This window comes from Triticum urartu, chromosome 2A, assembly GCF_056163025.1.
Source record: "Triticum urartu cultivar PI428250 chromosome 2A, HENAU_Tu73, whole genome shotgun sequence".
Lineage (NCBI taxonomy): Eukaryota > Viridiplantae > Streptophyta > Magnoliopsida > Poales > Poaceae > Triticum > Triticum urartu.
In genome coordinates this window covers 18,850,685-18,866,990 of record NC_141874.1, presented here as the reverse complement: position 1 = coordinate 18,866,990, position 16,306 = coordinate 18,850,685, and the positions used below count along the sequence as shown (strand labels likewise).

Genomic DNA, 16,306 nt, shown 5'->3' with positions numbered 1-16,306 from the left:
ACAGTAATAATTTTTTATAAAAATATTAATAATTTTTTTAAAATATCATCAAATTTGTTATTTGAAAATATTTATGAATATGAAAAAATATCATCAAATTTGTTATTTGAAAATATCATCAAATTTGTTTTTTTTGGATTTTTAGTTGCATTCATTTGTGAATTGGTAAAACATTTATGAATATGAAAAAATATCATCAAATTTGAAAAACTATTCATGAATTCAAAACGTGCCCATGAAATTTAAAAATATTCATGCATGAGTTCAAAAAATATTACTGTTTTGCAAAAAAGTGAAAAATATAAGTATATATACTAATGGCGCACCGTCTAATAGTACGCCATTACTAGTTAAAACTAGTAATGGCGCATTGTGAAACGGTGCGCCATTAGTAGTTTTGCAAAAAAAAGAATAAGAAAAAAATTACAGTGGGGTGATGTTAGTGAACCTCACAAATCTGAATTTAGAGATTTTCTTGCTAGTATTCCAGTGGGGGAATCTAGAGATGTAACACAAGCCACCAATGGGGAGCATTCATTTTCCTGCTATACATTATTTTGCTCTCTTCATAGGAAGGTGCATAAACGGTAAAGATGAAGCATGTCACATGTGTGTACCTGATATTAGCGTTCTCAGGAGCGCTATTTTAGGAGATAAACAATATAACTTGGGGGCTATTTTTGCACGTAGGTTGCATAATAATCGTATTCATGGAGATTTCTTTGGTGAAATTTATGCAACTCGTATAGCTAACTTTCTTGAGATACCCATATGTGGAGATAATATTGAGTTGCCTCCTTCTTATCTAGATTATGATGCTATGGTTTGTCATCAGTTTGTTGAGAGGAACGATCAGTTCCTCCAGTACCAATTAATCTTTGACAGACGATGAATCTATCACGTCGCTCTCCCTGCTCCTACTTTCTTTGACTTTTAGGCAAAGGGGGGATATGTTATAATCAGGGAGGAGGTGACCGAGTACGAGAGGAGGGCGGAGACAGCTCGCCTCCAAGTTGCAGCTCATCAGTCAATTGCCGATGCATCTCAGTACGACCCCAACTATTACTTTGGGTATCAGCCAGGCCAACCGTGGCCATAGACTAACTTAGGCCAAAAGCCTAAGCTTGGGAGAGTATGTATTTCCCACCGACATTACATTCATGTTCACACACTCATGCCAATTGTCGGTGCTCATACTTTTTCATTGTAATATCCATGCTAGTTTATTTCCCTTTTTATGCTTTCTTCTTGTGTGTTTGATAAACCTTAAGAAAACAAAAAAAATACTTGTAGCTTTTAGTCAGTTTACTTCCCATGCCTTTAGTAGTAGTAATTAAAAAGAAAACCCACAAAGATTTCTCGTTCTTCTTTTGCTTGTTGGGAGCTTTCCTGTGTAAATAGTTTTATTTCTTTTCTTTTTCTTTGGGGGTTGAGAGAAGACCATGATTAAAATATTGAGTGGCTCTCATATGCATTATTGTTGATCTAACAAAGAGCCCATATTACCTTGTCTTCTCTCTTGAATTGAATGCTTGTAGATTCCAGCTTAGTCCAATGCACGTGCACTATTATTATTTTCCACACTATTCAGTCGTGCAAGTGAAAGGCAATAATGATGATTATATGATGAACTTATTGAGATGATAAAAGCTGTTATGAACTCGACCTCTCTTGTTTTTGTAAATATGATTAGTTCATCGTTCCTGCTTCAGCCTATTATGAATAAACATGTTTGCAATGAAAATTAGAGATTGTGGTTGCTTATACCATGCTTAATTAGCTAGGACCTTATAATGGTTTACCTTGCGTGCCAACATGCTATTAAAATGGTTGTGATGTGGTATGATAGGGTGGTATCCTCTTTTCAACGATTCGAGTGGCTTGACTTGGCACATGTTCACGCATATAGTTGAAACAACATCAACATAGCCTCTACGATATTTATGTTCATGATGCATTATATCCTACTCATGCTTGGATTCGGTGTTGATTAATTTTAATGCATGTTCATGACTGTTGTCGCTCTCTAGCTGGTCGCTTCCCAGTCTTTTGCTAGCCTTCACTTGTACTAAGCGGGAATACTGCTTGTGCATCCAATTCCATAAACCCCAAAGTTATTCCATATGAGTCCACCATACCTACCTATATATGGTATCTACCTACCGTTCCAAGTAAATTTGTATTTGCCAAACTCTAAACCTTCAAATAAACATTCTGTTTTGTATGATTGAATAGCTCATGTATCAACTAGGGCTGTATGTATCTTTCATGCTAGGCGGGTTATTCTCAAGAGGAGTGGACTCCGCTCCTCACTCACGAGAACATGGCTGGTCACCGGGATGCCCAGTCCCATGCTTTAAGCAAATCAAATCAAAATAATTGCAAAGAAAACTCCCCCAGGATTGTTGTTAGTTGGAGGCACTCGTTGTTTCGAGCAAGCCATGGATTGATGCTTGTTGGTGGAGGGGGGGGGTATAAACCTTACCATTCTATTTGGGAACCGCCTATAATGTGTGTAGCATGGAAGATATCAAGATCTCTCGGTTGTTATGTTGACAATGAAAGTATACCGCTCAAAATATTATTCATATCTATTTCAAAACCGAGCTCGGGCACCTCTACAAATCCCTGCTTCCCTCTGCGAAGGGTCTATCTTATTTATTTCTATGTTGACTCATCATCGAGAGTGGCGTTTTGGTGGCCGAGCACCATGCAGGCCGGAATCTGGTGCCGTGCAGTAGAGCGTGGCGATGTGTGCATGCTTTTTTCGTTGGAGGAATACGGCAGCTGCTCAGTTGAAATACATGCGTACCGTGGGCTGCTGTGCCAGCGGTGTATGTGGGCCTCAGGTGCGTGCTGGATACGCAAGCACGTCATGTGCTTGCTGGGCTGATTTGAAAATAGCACATGTAGGTAGCGGTGGCAGGTATGGGCTGGTGCGCCATTAATCCTGGGCCCAACTGGCGATGCAGGCTTAACGCCCGAAGCAGTGCTTCTTCTTAGCCTCGTCAGGGCACTCATCCCCTTCCAGTTCGTGGCTGTGCGGAGCGGCGTCTCGCCATGGATGGCCTCCGGGCCTCGAGTTCTTCTTTGAGGAAGCAGAGTCAGGGTAAGAACCAATCTCGCGTCCCTATATCTCGTTCCGTTGCTTGCCCCGGGGAAGGGAACATTAATTTGATTTGGTGTTCTGCTACTTGAATCCACCCCTATTCATTCTTGAGTTATTCTTTGTCCCTGGTGTTGGCTGGATCTGACGATGAGAAGTGTGTATGTGGTGCAGATTGGTTCCTAAGGCTGATGCGGGTGATATTTTGGGTGGCGGAATCGATGTTGTGGAGTCTGTGGTTGCTTCCATTCATGAAGGGCGCGGGCGCTCCTCTTATGTGATTTCTTCTGAGCCGATGGACGGCGGCAGCGGTAAATAGCAGTCCGGGGTGGTGGACGCGAATCTCGGCTCATACATAAACGGTGGGAGTGAGATCATTGGTGACTCAAACGATATGGCGGCTCAAAAAACGTCCACTGCATCTATGGAAGAGGAGGGAGATGCAGAAGGGGTCGTCATGAACAAATCAAAGGCCTCCCGTTGGACTCGACGATAAGAAACACACACTCATCTGTCGGTTACTTTGCTACAATGCCAGAGATTGTACCTCCATGAAAGCATTTTTCTGTAAGACCAGATATTGAATCTCCCTGTGCTTGCCTGTAACAAGAAAAAACGCATATACAGAGTTCACCTCCATGTAGAAACAATTCCTTTTTGTCTACCTCTTATAAGCATTCTTGCTAGCTTAGAATCATATTTTTTGTTGATTCTTTATCAAAAGATGAACATTATTGTTTCAGAAAAACCTCTGTTTATGACGCTCTGTACAATTAGAGAGTACATTTACCACCATTTTTGTGGGGGGAATGCAGTGTTAGAATTGGCAACGCGCCAGAAGAGAGGGATGCCAACCCAAGCAGAGTCCCTGCCCTCGAGGCTTCAATAAGAGCTTATGCAGACAACAAGGTTGGCACTGTTGTTAACCCGGCGCTCGGAACTAGCTTTGACACAGTTGAAGAAGCATATGTGTTTTACAACCTATACTCCTGGGAGACAGGGTTTGGCGTTAGGTATGCCAAAAGCAGGCTGAACGTCCATTGGAAAAAATGCATGCAGGAGTTTGTATGCGTGTGTGCGGTGAGCACGATTCATTAATTCAAAGAAGAGAAATGTTTTCCGGCATATTTTTTTTTGTTTTTTATGCTCTCATACCTTACGGAAAAACTATGCAGGGCAAGCCATTGCAATCAAACAGCCGCTCAACGAGGTGTGGATGCCCCGCTTTGATGTGGGTGCTTAGATCGGATGATAAAGGGTGGTACATATGTGAACACAAAGCAGAGCACAACCATGCAGTCTCAGTTAACTACATGGAGAAGCTCCACTAGAAATCTCACCGGCACATAGATCGATACACCAAAGACTTGGTGGAACAGCTAAGAGAAAACAATATAAGCCTGAGCAAGGTTTACAATGTGGTTGGCAGTTTTTTTGGATCTGTGAAGGAGGTGCCATCCACAAAGAGATCTCTCAAAACTATTTGTTGGAAACTTAATAGAGAGCGCAGTCTGAAAATAATGCTACATAAACAATAGAGGTGTTCAACGCAATGCGGGCTGAAAATCCTGAGTTCAAATACAGTGTACAGGTTGATAGTGATGGTCGAGTCAAGACTTTGATGTGGACAACAGGGAGAATCATTGAGACGTTTAAGTGTTTTGGCGATGCTGTGATGTTTGATACGACATACAAAACTAATCTATACGACATGCCATTTGGCCTCTTCGTTGGTGTCAATAATCACTTCCAAAGCATTAATTTTGGAGGGGTGCTGATGAGCGATGAGAAAATCGAAACTTTTAAGTGGATATTCATAGAGTTCTTTCACATGATAGGAGCGCCACAACCACACACAATCCTCACAGGTGAATAAAAAAATGTTCTGAGTTTTTTAGGAACGTTGATCTTCCTTTTAGGCTTGCTGTGAAAATGTTTTCCTCCTTTAATGTGCTGACATAAAACTATTGTTTTCAGACCAAGCTCGTGCAATGGAGGTTGCCATAGAAGATGTCATGCCACATACAACACATCGGTGGAGTGAAAGTGCAAACCATTTGCTGAAAGGATATGTGCCACCAGGATCCCCGATGCACCTTTTCATCAGGCAACATGAGAAGATGCAATTTGACAGAGATTCAGAGGAGAGTTATCAAGAGAAGAGAACCAAACTGGGATAGCGAGGCATGTAAAGAAGTATTCAAGGGACAAATGGTGTAAAAATGAATTCCGCGTCCAGGTCAATGAGCGTGCTGATGAATTCAAATGTGAATGTGGAATGTTTGAACATTTTGGCATGGTGTGCAGCCATGCACTGAAGGTGCTTTTCTCTCATTGGTCCTCTATTCTACGTACAAGACAAATTATGCCCAAGAGCAAACAAAAAGTGTAGATTTTGTCACTTATCTTTTTCTTTTGTTCGCAGGTAATGATACAGCTTGGTCTGCAGGAGGTTCCAGCCGGGCACATAGTGAAGCGTTGGACAAGGGATGCAAGGGATATACTCCCTCCAGAGTTTTTGCGTTACCAAAAGGACTAGGGTCCTCTCAAGTACTCTTCGCGGCGACATAATAATCTGCATCTGTTGTGCCTTGAAATTGTTAGACTCGGTGACAGCAATGTGGATGCATATACTCTTGCGATGAAGCAACTAAGAAATGTGAAAACATTGCTGGAGCCGGTGGCTGCTATACGTGATGGCATGGGGTTATCAGATAGAGAGCTGGCAGGTGATTCTGCAAGTTCAGCTACAGCACACAAGCAGCATTTTGGCCCAACAAATCAGGTGCAAAGTGCCTCACAATGTTCATATAGCTTTGCAGCGCCATCAAGGAAGAGACCAGCTGGGCGCCCCACGACAAGCCGCGACAAAGCACCATACGAACAGCCAGCTAAGAGAACTAGGTTCTGTTCAATCTGTCGGGGCCAAGGGCACAAGAGCACAACATGTCCACAGCGCGGTGATCTTCCAAAGGCTCCAAGGGAGTCACCTCGTTGCTCCAGGTGCAGCCTGACAGGCCACAGAAGGAACACCTGCACAAACACGCCCAAGGCAGACTAATATGGTTGATTTTATCTGTTTTCTATGCTTGAAGTGTGACAGTTTCATGTAACCGTGCTTGTGTGGATGTCGGACTGCTAGTGACCACTCCACATATTACGGAACCTCTATGGAGACCTCTATGTGTGTAGTATTGTTTGCTGTCAGATAATTGCTTGGGGCTGATGTGTTTTTCAGTGTGGAATATCACTTGCTTGGATCTTTTTCATTCTGTCAGTGATCAAACTGTGTTGCAATGATTGGTGTACCACTTGCATGTAGAATCGTGTGGTTTTCCTTTTTGAGTAAAATTCAACTAATTTGTGATACTGTTCTGTTTTCAGCCAAAACCTCTATGTCTGTAGTATCGTTTGATGATGAAGACGAAGCCACGTCGATCTTGTTTGAGCTGGGTGCGGCTGGTATGCAGAGCCATCTCTCCTATAAATAGCCGGCGAGACCAAGGCAACGGCAGGATCCTCAACGTTCGACTCAAAATGGCTCCTTGCCGTCGCACATGTGGACCGAGTCAAATCCGGTGACGTGTACATGGGTGTCTGATATGATGCTGTGCTGCACTGCTGTACCTGCTCGTGTACGTGTGCCCGCAAGGTTTGTTTGAATAGCAAATACGGGCGCTCGGCAGCGGACCTCATACGAATACGGTGAAAATAAGGCAGTGTCTTAATGGCTTCGCACCGATCGCAAGGAGCACAGACGGGGCTGATTCCGTCCTACAGGGTGCTCGGCCACCAAAGGCCATTTTTTCTCATCATCCTCTTATTAAAAAGCACCAGTTAGAGAGCATCACTGTCATTTGCATCCATTACTGTTAGTTTACATCGAGTATGACTTGACTGGATCTCTTTTACCATGAATTACAATGTCTAGTCAGTCCTTGATCTTTAAAGGTGCTCTGCATTTATGTTTTGTGGTCTCAGAAATGGCTAGCGAGATACCATCTTGTTATATCATATTATGATTGTTTTGAGAAAGTGTTGTCATCCGATATTTATTATTATTGCTCGCTAGTTGATTATGCCATTGATATGAGTAAACATGAGACCTAAGAGTTATTGTGAATATGGTTAGTTCATAATCTTTGCTGAAAACTTAAATGTTGGCTTTACATATTTACAACAACAAGAGCAAACAGAGTTTGTAAAAGTTTTTGTTTATCACTTTCAGTTTATCAACTGAATTGCTTGAGGACAAACAAAGGTTTAAGCTTGGGGGAGTTGATACGTCTCCGTCGTATCTACTTTTCCAAACACTTTTGCCCTTGTTTTGGACTCTAACTTGCATGATTTGAATGGAACTAACCCAGACTGACGCTGTTTTCAGCAGATTTGCCATGGTGTTATTTTTGTGCAGAAATAAAAGTTCTCGGAATGACCTAAAAATCAACGTAGAATTATTTTGGAATATATAAAAAATACTGGAAGAAGAATCCACGTCAGGGGGCCTCCACCTGTCCACGAGGGTGGGGGCGCGCCCCCTGCCTCGTGGGCCCCCTGACGCTCCACCGACCTCAACTCCAACTCCATATATTCACTTTCGGGGAGAAAAAAACTAGAGAGAAGGATTCATCGCGTTTTACGATACGGAGCCGCCGCCAAGCCCTAAACTCTCTCGGGAGGGCTGATCTGGAGTCCGTTCGGGGCTCCGGAGAGGGGAGTCCGTCGCCATCGTCATCATCAACCTTCCTCCATCACCAATTTCATGATGCTCACCGCCATGCGTGAGTAATTCCATCATAGGCTTGCTGGACGGTGATGGGTTGGATGAGATTTATCATGTAATCGAGTTAGTTTTGTTAGGGTTTGATCCCTAGTATCCACTATGTTTTGAGATTGATGTTGCTATGGCTTTGCTTGTCACTAGGGCCCGAGTGCCATGATTTCAGATCTGAACCTATTATGTTTTCATCAATATATGAGAGTTCTTGATCCTATCTTGCCAGTCTATAGTCACCTACTATGTGTTATGATCCGGCAACCCCGAAGTGACAATAATCAGGACCACTCCCGGTGATGACCGTAGTTTGAGGACTTCATGTATTCACTATGTGTTAATGCTTTGGTCCGGTACTCTATTAAAATGAGGCCTTAATATCCCTTAGTTTCCAATAGGACCCCTCTGCCACGGGAGGGTAGGACAAAAGATGTCATGCAAATTCTTTTCCATAATCACATATGACTATATTCGGAATACATGCCTACATTACATTGATGAATTGGAGCTAGTTCTGTGTCACCCTATGCTATAAATGTTGCATGAATAATCGCATCCGGCATAATTCTCTATCACAAATCCATTGCCTACGAGCTTTTCCATATATTGTTCTTTGCTTATTTACTTTTCCGCTGCTACTGTTACAATCACTACAAAACCCAAAAATATTACTTCTGCTACCGTTACTTTTGCTATCGTTATCACTACTGTCATATTACTTTGCTACTAAATACCTTGCTGCAGATATTAAGTTTCCAGGTGTGGTTGAATTGACAACTGAGCTGCTAATACTTGAGAGTATTCTTTGGCTCCCTTTGTGTCGAATCAATAAATTTGGGTTGAATACTCTACCCTCGAAAACTGTTGCGAACCCCTATACTTGTGGGTTATCAATGCCCAACTACATAAAAGCAATGCTATCCTGCTCTCAACATATTATTATAACAAAGCTCAATCGCATCAGTCAAAGGAGATAATTTGGTACAAGAAAAAGAGCGGATAGAAAAATCCTCGCCAAAGCCACAAAGATTAAAATACGGTGCTAGCTGCTGGCAAAAAATTGAGGTAAACCGTATAGCTACAACAAGTAAAGATCTTCTAGGATAGCCTTCCGTAAGACTACTTGACTACTTGCAGACTTTCAATCAAGAATACTTGACTACTTGTTGACAGGTTTTTTTTACTATCAAATATAGCTGGAGACAGTAACACTTGCACCCTTTTGTAAAGGGTTACCTCCTTCAGAAGTTTTACAATAGTTCCACCAACTGGATCATTTTTGCGTTTTTGTCAATCCCATCAATCCTCATAGCTAGTCAATTGATTACTCCCATGTGACCATCCATCCATAAGAGACATACCTGCAATTGAAAAGCTTCCTGAAAAAGGTCAAACTCACAAAATTGAAAACACACTGCATTATCAGGAGATATATCATCTAACCAAGCAGCATTGGGGAAATCACCACGCCAAATATCATTTTTCCAACATCCTCCTCATACCCACTACCCATGATGCTTACTTGTTTAGAGAAGAAGTCTCAAGTAATGCTTTGTTGTGGTACTAAACAAGAAGAAGATAAAAAATAGGAAGAGACCGTAGGCTGTGGTGCTGGGGAACGTAGTAATTTCAAAATTTTCCTACGCACACGCAAGATCATGGTGATGCATAGCAACGAGAGGGGAGAGTGTTGTCTACGTACCCTCATAGACCGTTCACGGAAGCGTTATATCAACGCGGTTGATGTAGTCGTACGTCTTCACGTCCGATCGATCCAAGTATCGAAAGCACGGCACCTTCGAGTTCTGCACACGTACGGCTCGGTGACGTCCTCGCCTTCTCGATCCAGCAAGAGGGGCGAAGTAGTAGATGAGTTCCGGCAGCACGACGGTGTGGTGACGGTGTTGGTGTAGAACGATCTTCGCAGGGCTTCGCCTAAGCACTGTGAAAACTATGACGGAGGATAAACTAGAGGAGACGGGGTTGCCGGCACACGGCTTGGTGTTTCTTGATGTGTCTTGGGTGCTAGCCCTACCCCTCTATTTATATGCTGAGCCTTGGGGTCGAAACTTGGAGTAAAAGCCTCCACAAAGTCGGTTTCACCCGAAAGGCAAGAGTCCTTCTCGGACTCCAGGGCCAGACGCCAGGGTTCCCAGCGTCTGGGCCCAGACGCCAGGGACCCTGGCGTCTGGCCTCTGGACTCCGCAAAACTTCCTTTTGCGCTTTCCAAAAACTTCATGGGCTTTCCCCTTTGGCCTAGATAAAGTGTTCTCGTGCCCAAACATTTCGGGAAACATCCGGAACCACTTCCGGTGAATTCCGGAACCCTTCCGGAGATTAAACACTACTATCCACATATCAATCTTTACTTCCGGACCATTCTGGAGTTCCTCGTCATATCTGTGATCTTATCCAAAACTCCGAACAACATTCGGTCACCAACATACATAACTCATAGTACTATATCGTCAACGAACGTTTAAGCGTGCGGACCCTACGGGTTCGAGAACTATGTAGACATGACCGAGACACATCTCTTGTCAATAACCAATAGCGGGACCTGGATGCCCATATTGGCTCCTACATATTCTACGAAGATCTTTATCGGTCAGACCGCATAACAACATACGTTGTTCCCTTTGTCATCGGTATGTTACTTGCACAAGATTCGATCATCGGTATCCAATACCTAGTTCAATCTCATTACTGGCAAGTCTCTTTACTCGTTCCATAATACATCATCTCGCAACTAACTCATTAGTTGTAATGCTTGCAAGGCTTATGTGATGTGCATTACCGAGAGGGCCCAGAGATACCTCTCCGACAATCGGAGTGACAAATCCTAATCTCGAAATACGCCAACCCAACATCTACCTTTGGAGACACCTATAGAGCACCTTTATAATCACCCATTTACGTTGTGACATTTGGTAGCACACAAAGTGTTCCTCCGGCAAACGGGAGTTGCATAATCTCATAGTCATAGGAACATGTATAAGTCATGAAGAAAGCAATAGCAACATACTAAACGATCGGGTGCTAAGCTAATGAAATGGGTCATGTCAATCAGATCATTCACCTAATGATGTGATCCCGTTAATCAAATAACAACTCTTTGTTTATGGTTAGGAAACATAACCATCTTTGATTAACGAGCTAGTCAAGTAGAGGCATACTAGTGACACTATGTTTGTCTATGTATTCACATATGTATTATGTTTCCGGTTAATACAATTCTAGCATGAATAATAAACATTTATCATGATATAAGGAAATAAATAATAAATTTATTATTGCCTCTAGGGCATATTTCCTTCAGTCTCCCACTTGCACTAGAGTCAATAATCTAGATTACACAGTAATGATTCTAACACCCATGGAGCCTTGGTGCTGATCATGTTTTGCTCGTGGAAGAGGCTTAGTCAACGGGTCTGCAACATTCAGATCCGTATGTATCTTGCAAATCTCTATGTCTCCCACCTGGACTAAATCCCGGATGGAATTGAAGCGTCTCTTGATGTGCTTGGTTCTCTTGTGAAATCTGGATTCCTTTGCCAAGGCAATTGCACCAGTATTGTCACAAAAGATTTTCATTGGACCCGATGCACTAGGTATGACACCTAGATCGGATATGAACTTCTTCATCCAGACTCCTTCATTTGCTGCTACCGAAGCAGCTATGTACTCCGCTTCACATGTAGATCCCGCTACGACGCTTTGTTTAGAACTGCACCAACTGACAGCTCCACCGTTTAATGTAAACACGTATCCGGTTTGCGATTTAGAACCGTCCGGATCAGTGTCAAAGCTTGCATCAACGTAACCATTTACAATGAGCTCTTTGTCACCTCCATATACGAGAAACATATCCTTAGTCCTTTTCAGGTATTTCAGGATGTTCTTGACCACTATCCAGTGATCCACTCCTGGATTACTTTGGTACCTCCCTGCTAGACTTATAGCAAGGCACACATCAGGTCTGGTACACAGCATTGCATACATGATAGAGCCTATGGCTGAAGCATAGGGAACATCTTTCATTTTCTCTCTATCTTCTGCAGTGGTCGGGCATTGAGTCTGACTCAACTTCACACCTTGTAACACAGGCAATAACCCTTTCTTTGCTTGATCCATTTTGAACTTCTTCAAAATCTTGTCAAGGTATGTGCTTTGTGAAAGTCCAATTAAGCGTTTTGATCTATCTCTATAGATCTTTATGCCTAATATGTAAGCAGCTTCACCGAGATCTTTCATTGAAAAACTCTTATTCAGGTATCCCTTTATGCTATCCAGAAATTCTATATCATTTCCAATCAGTAATATGTCATCCACATATAATATCAGAAATGCTACAGAGCTCCCACTCACTTTCTTGTAAATACAGGCTTCTCCGAAAGTCTGTATAAAACCAAATGCTTTGATCACACTATCAAAACGCTTATTCCAACTCCGAGAGGCTTGCACCAGTCCATAAATGGATCGCTGGAGCTTGCACACTTTGTTAGCTCCCTTTGGATTTACAAAACTTTCCGGTTGCATCATATACAACTCTTCTTCCAGAAATCCATTCAGGAATGCAGTTTTGACATCCATCTGCCAAATTTCATAATCATAAAATGCGGCAATTGCTAACATGATTCGGACAGACTTAAGCATCGCTACGGGTGAGAAGGTCTCATCGTAGTCAACCCCTTGAACTTGTCGAAAACCTTTTGCAACAAGTCGAGCTTTGTAGACAGTAATATTACCGTCAGCGTCGGTCTTCTTCTTGAAGATCCATTTATTCTCAATTGCTTGCTGATCATCGGGCAAGTCAACCAAAGTCCATACTTTGTTCTCATACATGGATCCCATCTCAGATTTCATGGCTTCAAGCCATTTTGCGGAATCTGGGCTCACCATCGCTTCTTCATAGTTCATAGGTTCATCATGATCTAGCAGCATGATTTCCAGAAAAGGATTACCGTACCACTCTGGCGCGGATCTCACTCTGGTTGATCTACGAGGTTCAGTAGTATCTTGTTCTGAAGTTTCATGATCATTATCATTAGCTTCCTCACTTATTGGTGTAGGTGTCGCAGAAACAGTTTTCTGTGATGTACTACTTTCCAATAAGGGAGCAGGTACAGTTACCTCATCAAGTTCTACTTTCCTCCCACTCACTTCTTTCGAGAGAAACTCCTTCTCTAGAAAGGATCCATTCTTAGCAACGAATGTCTTGCCTTCGGATCTGTGATAGAAGGTGTACCCAACAGTCTCCTTTGGGTATCCTATGAAGACACATTTCTCCGATTTGGGTTCGAGCTTATCAGGTTGAAGCTTTTTCACATAAGCATCGCAGCCCCAAACTTTAAGAAACGACAACTTTGGTTTCTTGCCAAACCATAGTTCATAAGGCGTCGTTTCAATGGATTTTGATGGTGCCCTATTTAACGTGAATGCGGCCGTCTCTAAAGCATAACCCCAAAACGATAGCGGTAAATCAGTAAGAGACATCATAGATTGCACCATATCTAGTAAAGTATGATTACGACGTTCGGACACACCAATACGATGTGGTGTTCCGGGTGGCGTGAGTTGCGAAACTATTCCGCATTGTTTCAAATGTACACCAAACTCGTAACTCAAATATTCTCCTCCATGATCAGATCGTAGAAACTTTATTTTCTTGTTACGATGATTTTCAACTTCACTCTGAAATTCTTTGAACTTTTCAAATGTTTCAGACTTGTGTTTCATTAAGTAGATATACCCATATCTGCTTAAGTCATCTGTGAAGGTGAGAAAATAACGATATCCGCCATGAGCCTCAATATTCATCGGACCACATACATCGGTATGTATGATTTCCAACAAATCTGTTGCTCTCTCCATAGTACCGGAGAACGGTGTTTTTGTCATCTTGCCCATGAGGCACGGTTCGCAAGTACCAAGTGATTCATAATCAAGTGGTTCCAAAAGTCCATCAGTATGGAGTTTCTTCATGCGTTTTATACCGATATGACCTAAATGGCAGTGCCACAAATAAGTTGCACTATCATTATTAACTCTGCATCTTTTGGCTTCAACATTATGAATATGTGTGTTACTACTATCGAGATTCATCAAAAATAGACCACTCTTCAAAGGTGCATGACCATAAAAGATATTACTCATATAAATAGAACAACCATTATTCTCTGATTTAAATGAATAACCATCTCGCATTAAACAAGATCCAGATATAATGTTCATGCTCAACGCTAGCACCAAATAACAATTATTTAGGTCTAATATTAATCTCGAAGGTAGATGTAGAGGTAGCGTGCCGACCGCGATCACATCGACTTTGGAACCGTTTCCCATGCGCATCGTCACTTCGTCCTTTGCCAGTGTTCGCTTAATCCGTAGTCCCTGTTTCGAGTTGCAAATATTAGCAACAGAACCAGTATCAAATACCCAGGTGCTACTGCGAGCTCTAGTAAGGTACACATAAATAACATGTATATCACATATACCTTTGTTCACCTTGCCATCCTTCTTATCCGCCAAATACTTGGGGCAGTTCCGCTTCCAGTGACCAGTCTGCTTGCAGTAGAAACACTCAGTTTCAGGCTTAGGTCCAGACTTGGGTTTCTTCTCTTGAGCAGCAACTTGCTTGTTGTTCTTCTTGAAGTTCCCCTTCTTCTTCCCTTTACCCTTTTTCTTGGTCTTGTTGACCATCAACACTTGATCCTCTTTTTTTGATTTCTACCTCCGCAGCTTTCAGCATTGCGAAGAGCTCGGGAATAGTCTTGTTCATCCCTTGCATATTATAGTTCATCACGAAGCTCTTGTAGCTTGGTGGCAGTGATTGGAGAATTCTGTCAATGACGCAATCATCTGGAAGATTAACTCCCATCTGAATCAAGTGATTATTATACCCAGACATTTTGAGTATATGCTCACTGACAGAACTGTTCTCCTCCATCTTGCAGCTATAGAACATATTGGAGACTTCATATCTCTCAATTCGGGCATTTGCTTGAAATATTAACTTCAACTCCTGGAACATCTCATATGCTCCATGACGTTCAAAACATCGTTGAAGTCCCGATTCTAAGCCGTAAAGCATGGCACACTGAACTATCGAGTAGTCATCAGCTTTGCTCTGCTAGACGTTCATAACATCTGGTGTTGCTCCAGCAGCAGGCCTGGCACCCAGCGGTGCTTCCAGGACGTAATTCTTCTGTGAAGCAATGAGGATAATCCTCAAGTTACGGACCCAGTCCGTGTAATTGCTACCATCATCTTTCAACTTTGCTTTCTCTAGGAACGCATTAAAATTCAACGGAACAACAGCACGAGCCATCTATCTACAATCAAACATAAACAAGCAAGATACTATCAGGTACTAAGTTCATGATAAATTTAAGTTCAATTAATCAAATTACTTAAGAACTCCCACTTAGATAGACATCCCTCTAATCCTCTAAGTAATCACGTGATCCAAATTAACTAAACCATAACCGATCATCACGTGAAATAGAGTAGTTTTCAATGGTGAACATCGCTATGTTGATCATATCTACTATATGATTCACGCTCGATCTTTCGATCTCAGTGTTCCGAGGCCATATCTGCATATGCTAGGCTCGTCAAGTTTAACCTGAGTATTCTGCGTGTGCAAAACTGGCTTGCACCCGTTGTAGATGGACGTAGAGCTTATCACACCCGATCATCACGTGGTGTCTGGGCACGACAAACTTTGGCAATGGTGCATACTCAAGGAGAACACTTTTATCTTGATAATTTAGTGAGAGATCATCTTATAATGCTACCGTCAATCAAAGCAAGATAAGATGCATAAAAGATAAACATCACATGCAATCAATATAAGTGATATGATATGGCCATCATCATCTTGTGCCTCTGATCTCCATCTCCGAAGCACCGTCATGATTACCATCATCACCGGCGCGACACCTTGATCTCCATCATAGCATCGTTGTCGTCTCGCCAATCTCATGCTTCCATGACTATCGCTACCGCTTAGTGATAAAGTAAAGCATTACAGCGCGATTGCATTGCATACAATAAAGCGACAACCATATGGCTCCTACCAGTTGCCGATAACTCGGTTACAAAACATGATCATCTCATACAATAAAATTTAGCATCATGTCTTGACCATATCACATCACAACATGCCCTGCAAAAACAAGTTAGACGTCCTCTACTTTGTTTGTTGCAAGTTTTACGTGGCTTCTACAGGCTTAAGCAAGAACCAATCTTACCTACGCATCAAAACCACAACGATAGTTTGTCAAGTTGATGCCGTTTTAACCTTCACAAGGAACGGGCGTAGCCACACTCGGTTCAACTAAAGTTGGAGAAACAGTCACCCGCAAGCCACCTATGTGCAAAGCACGTCGGGAGAACCGGTCTCGCGTAAGCGTACGCGTAAT

At 42.3% G+C, this 16,306-nt stretch overlaps 1 pseudogene; it reads left to right on the top strand.

The window, feature by feature from the left end:
• Positions 1-3,060: 3,060 nt before the first annotated feature.
• LOC147982985 (protein FAR1-RELATED SEQUENCE 5-like) lies at positions 3,061-6,219 on the top strand (annotated as a pseudogene).
• Positions 6,220-16,306: the final 10,087 nt, after the last annotated feature.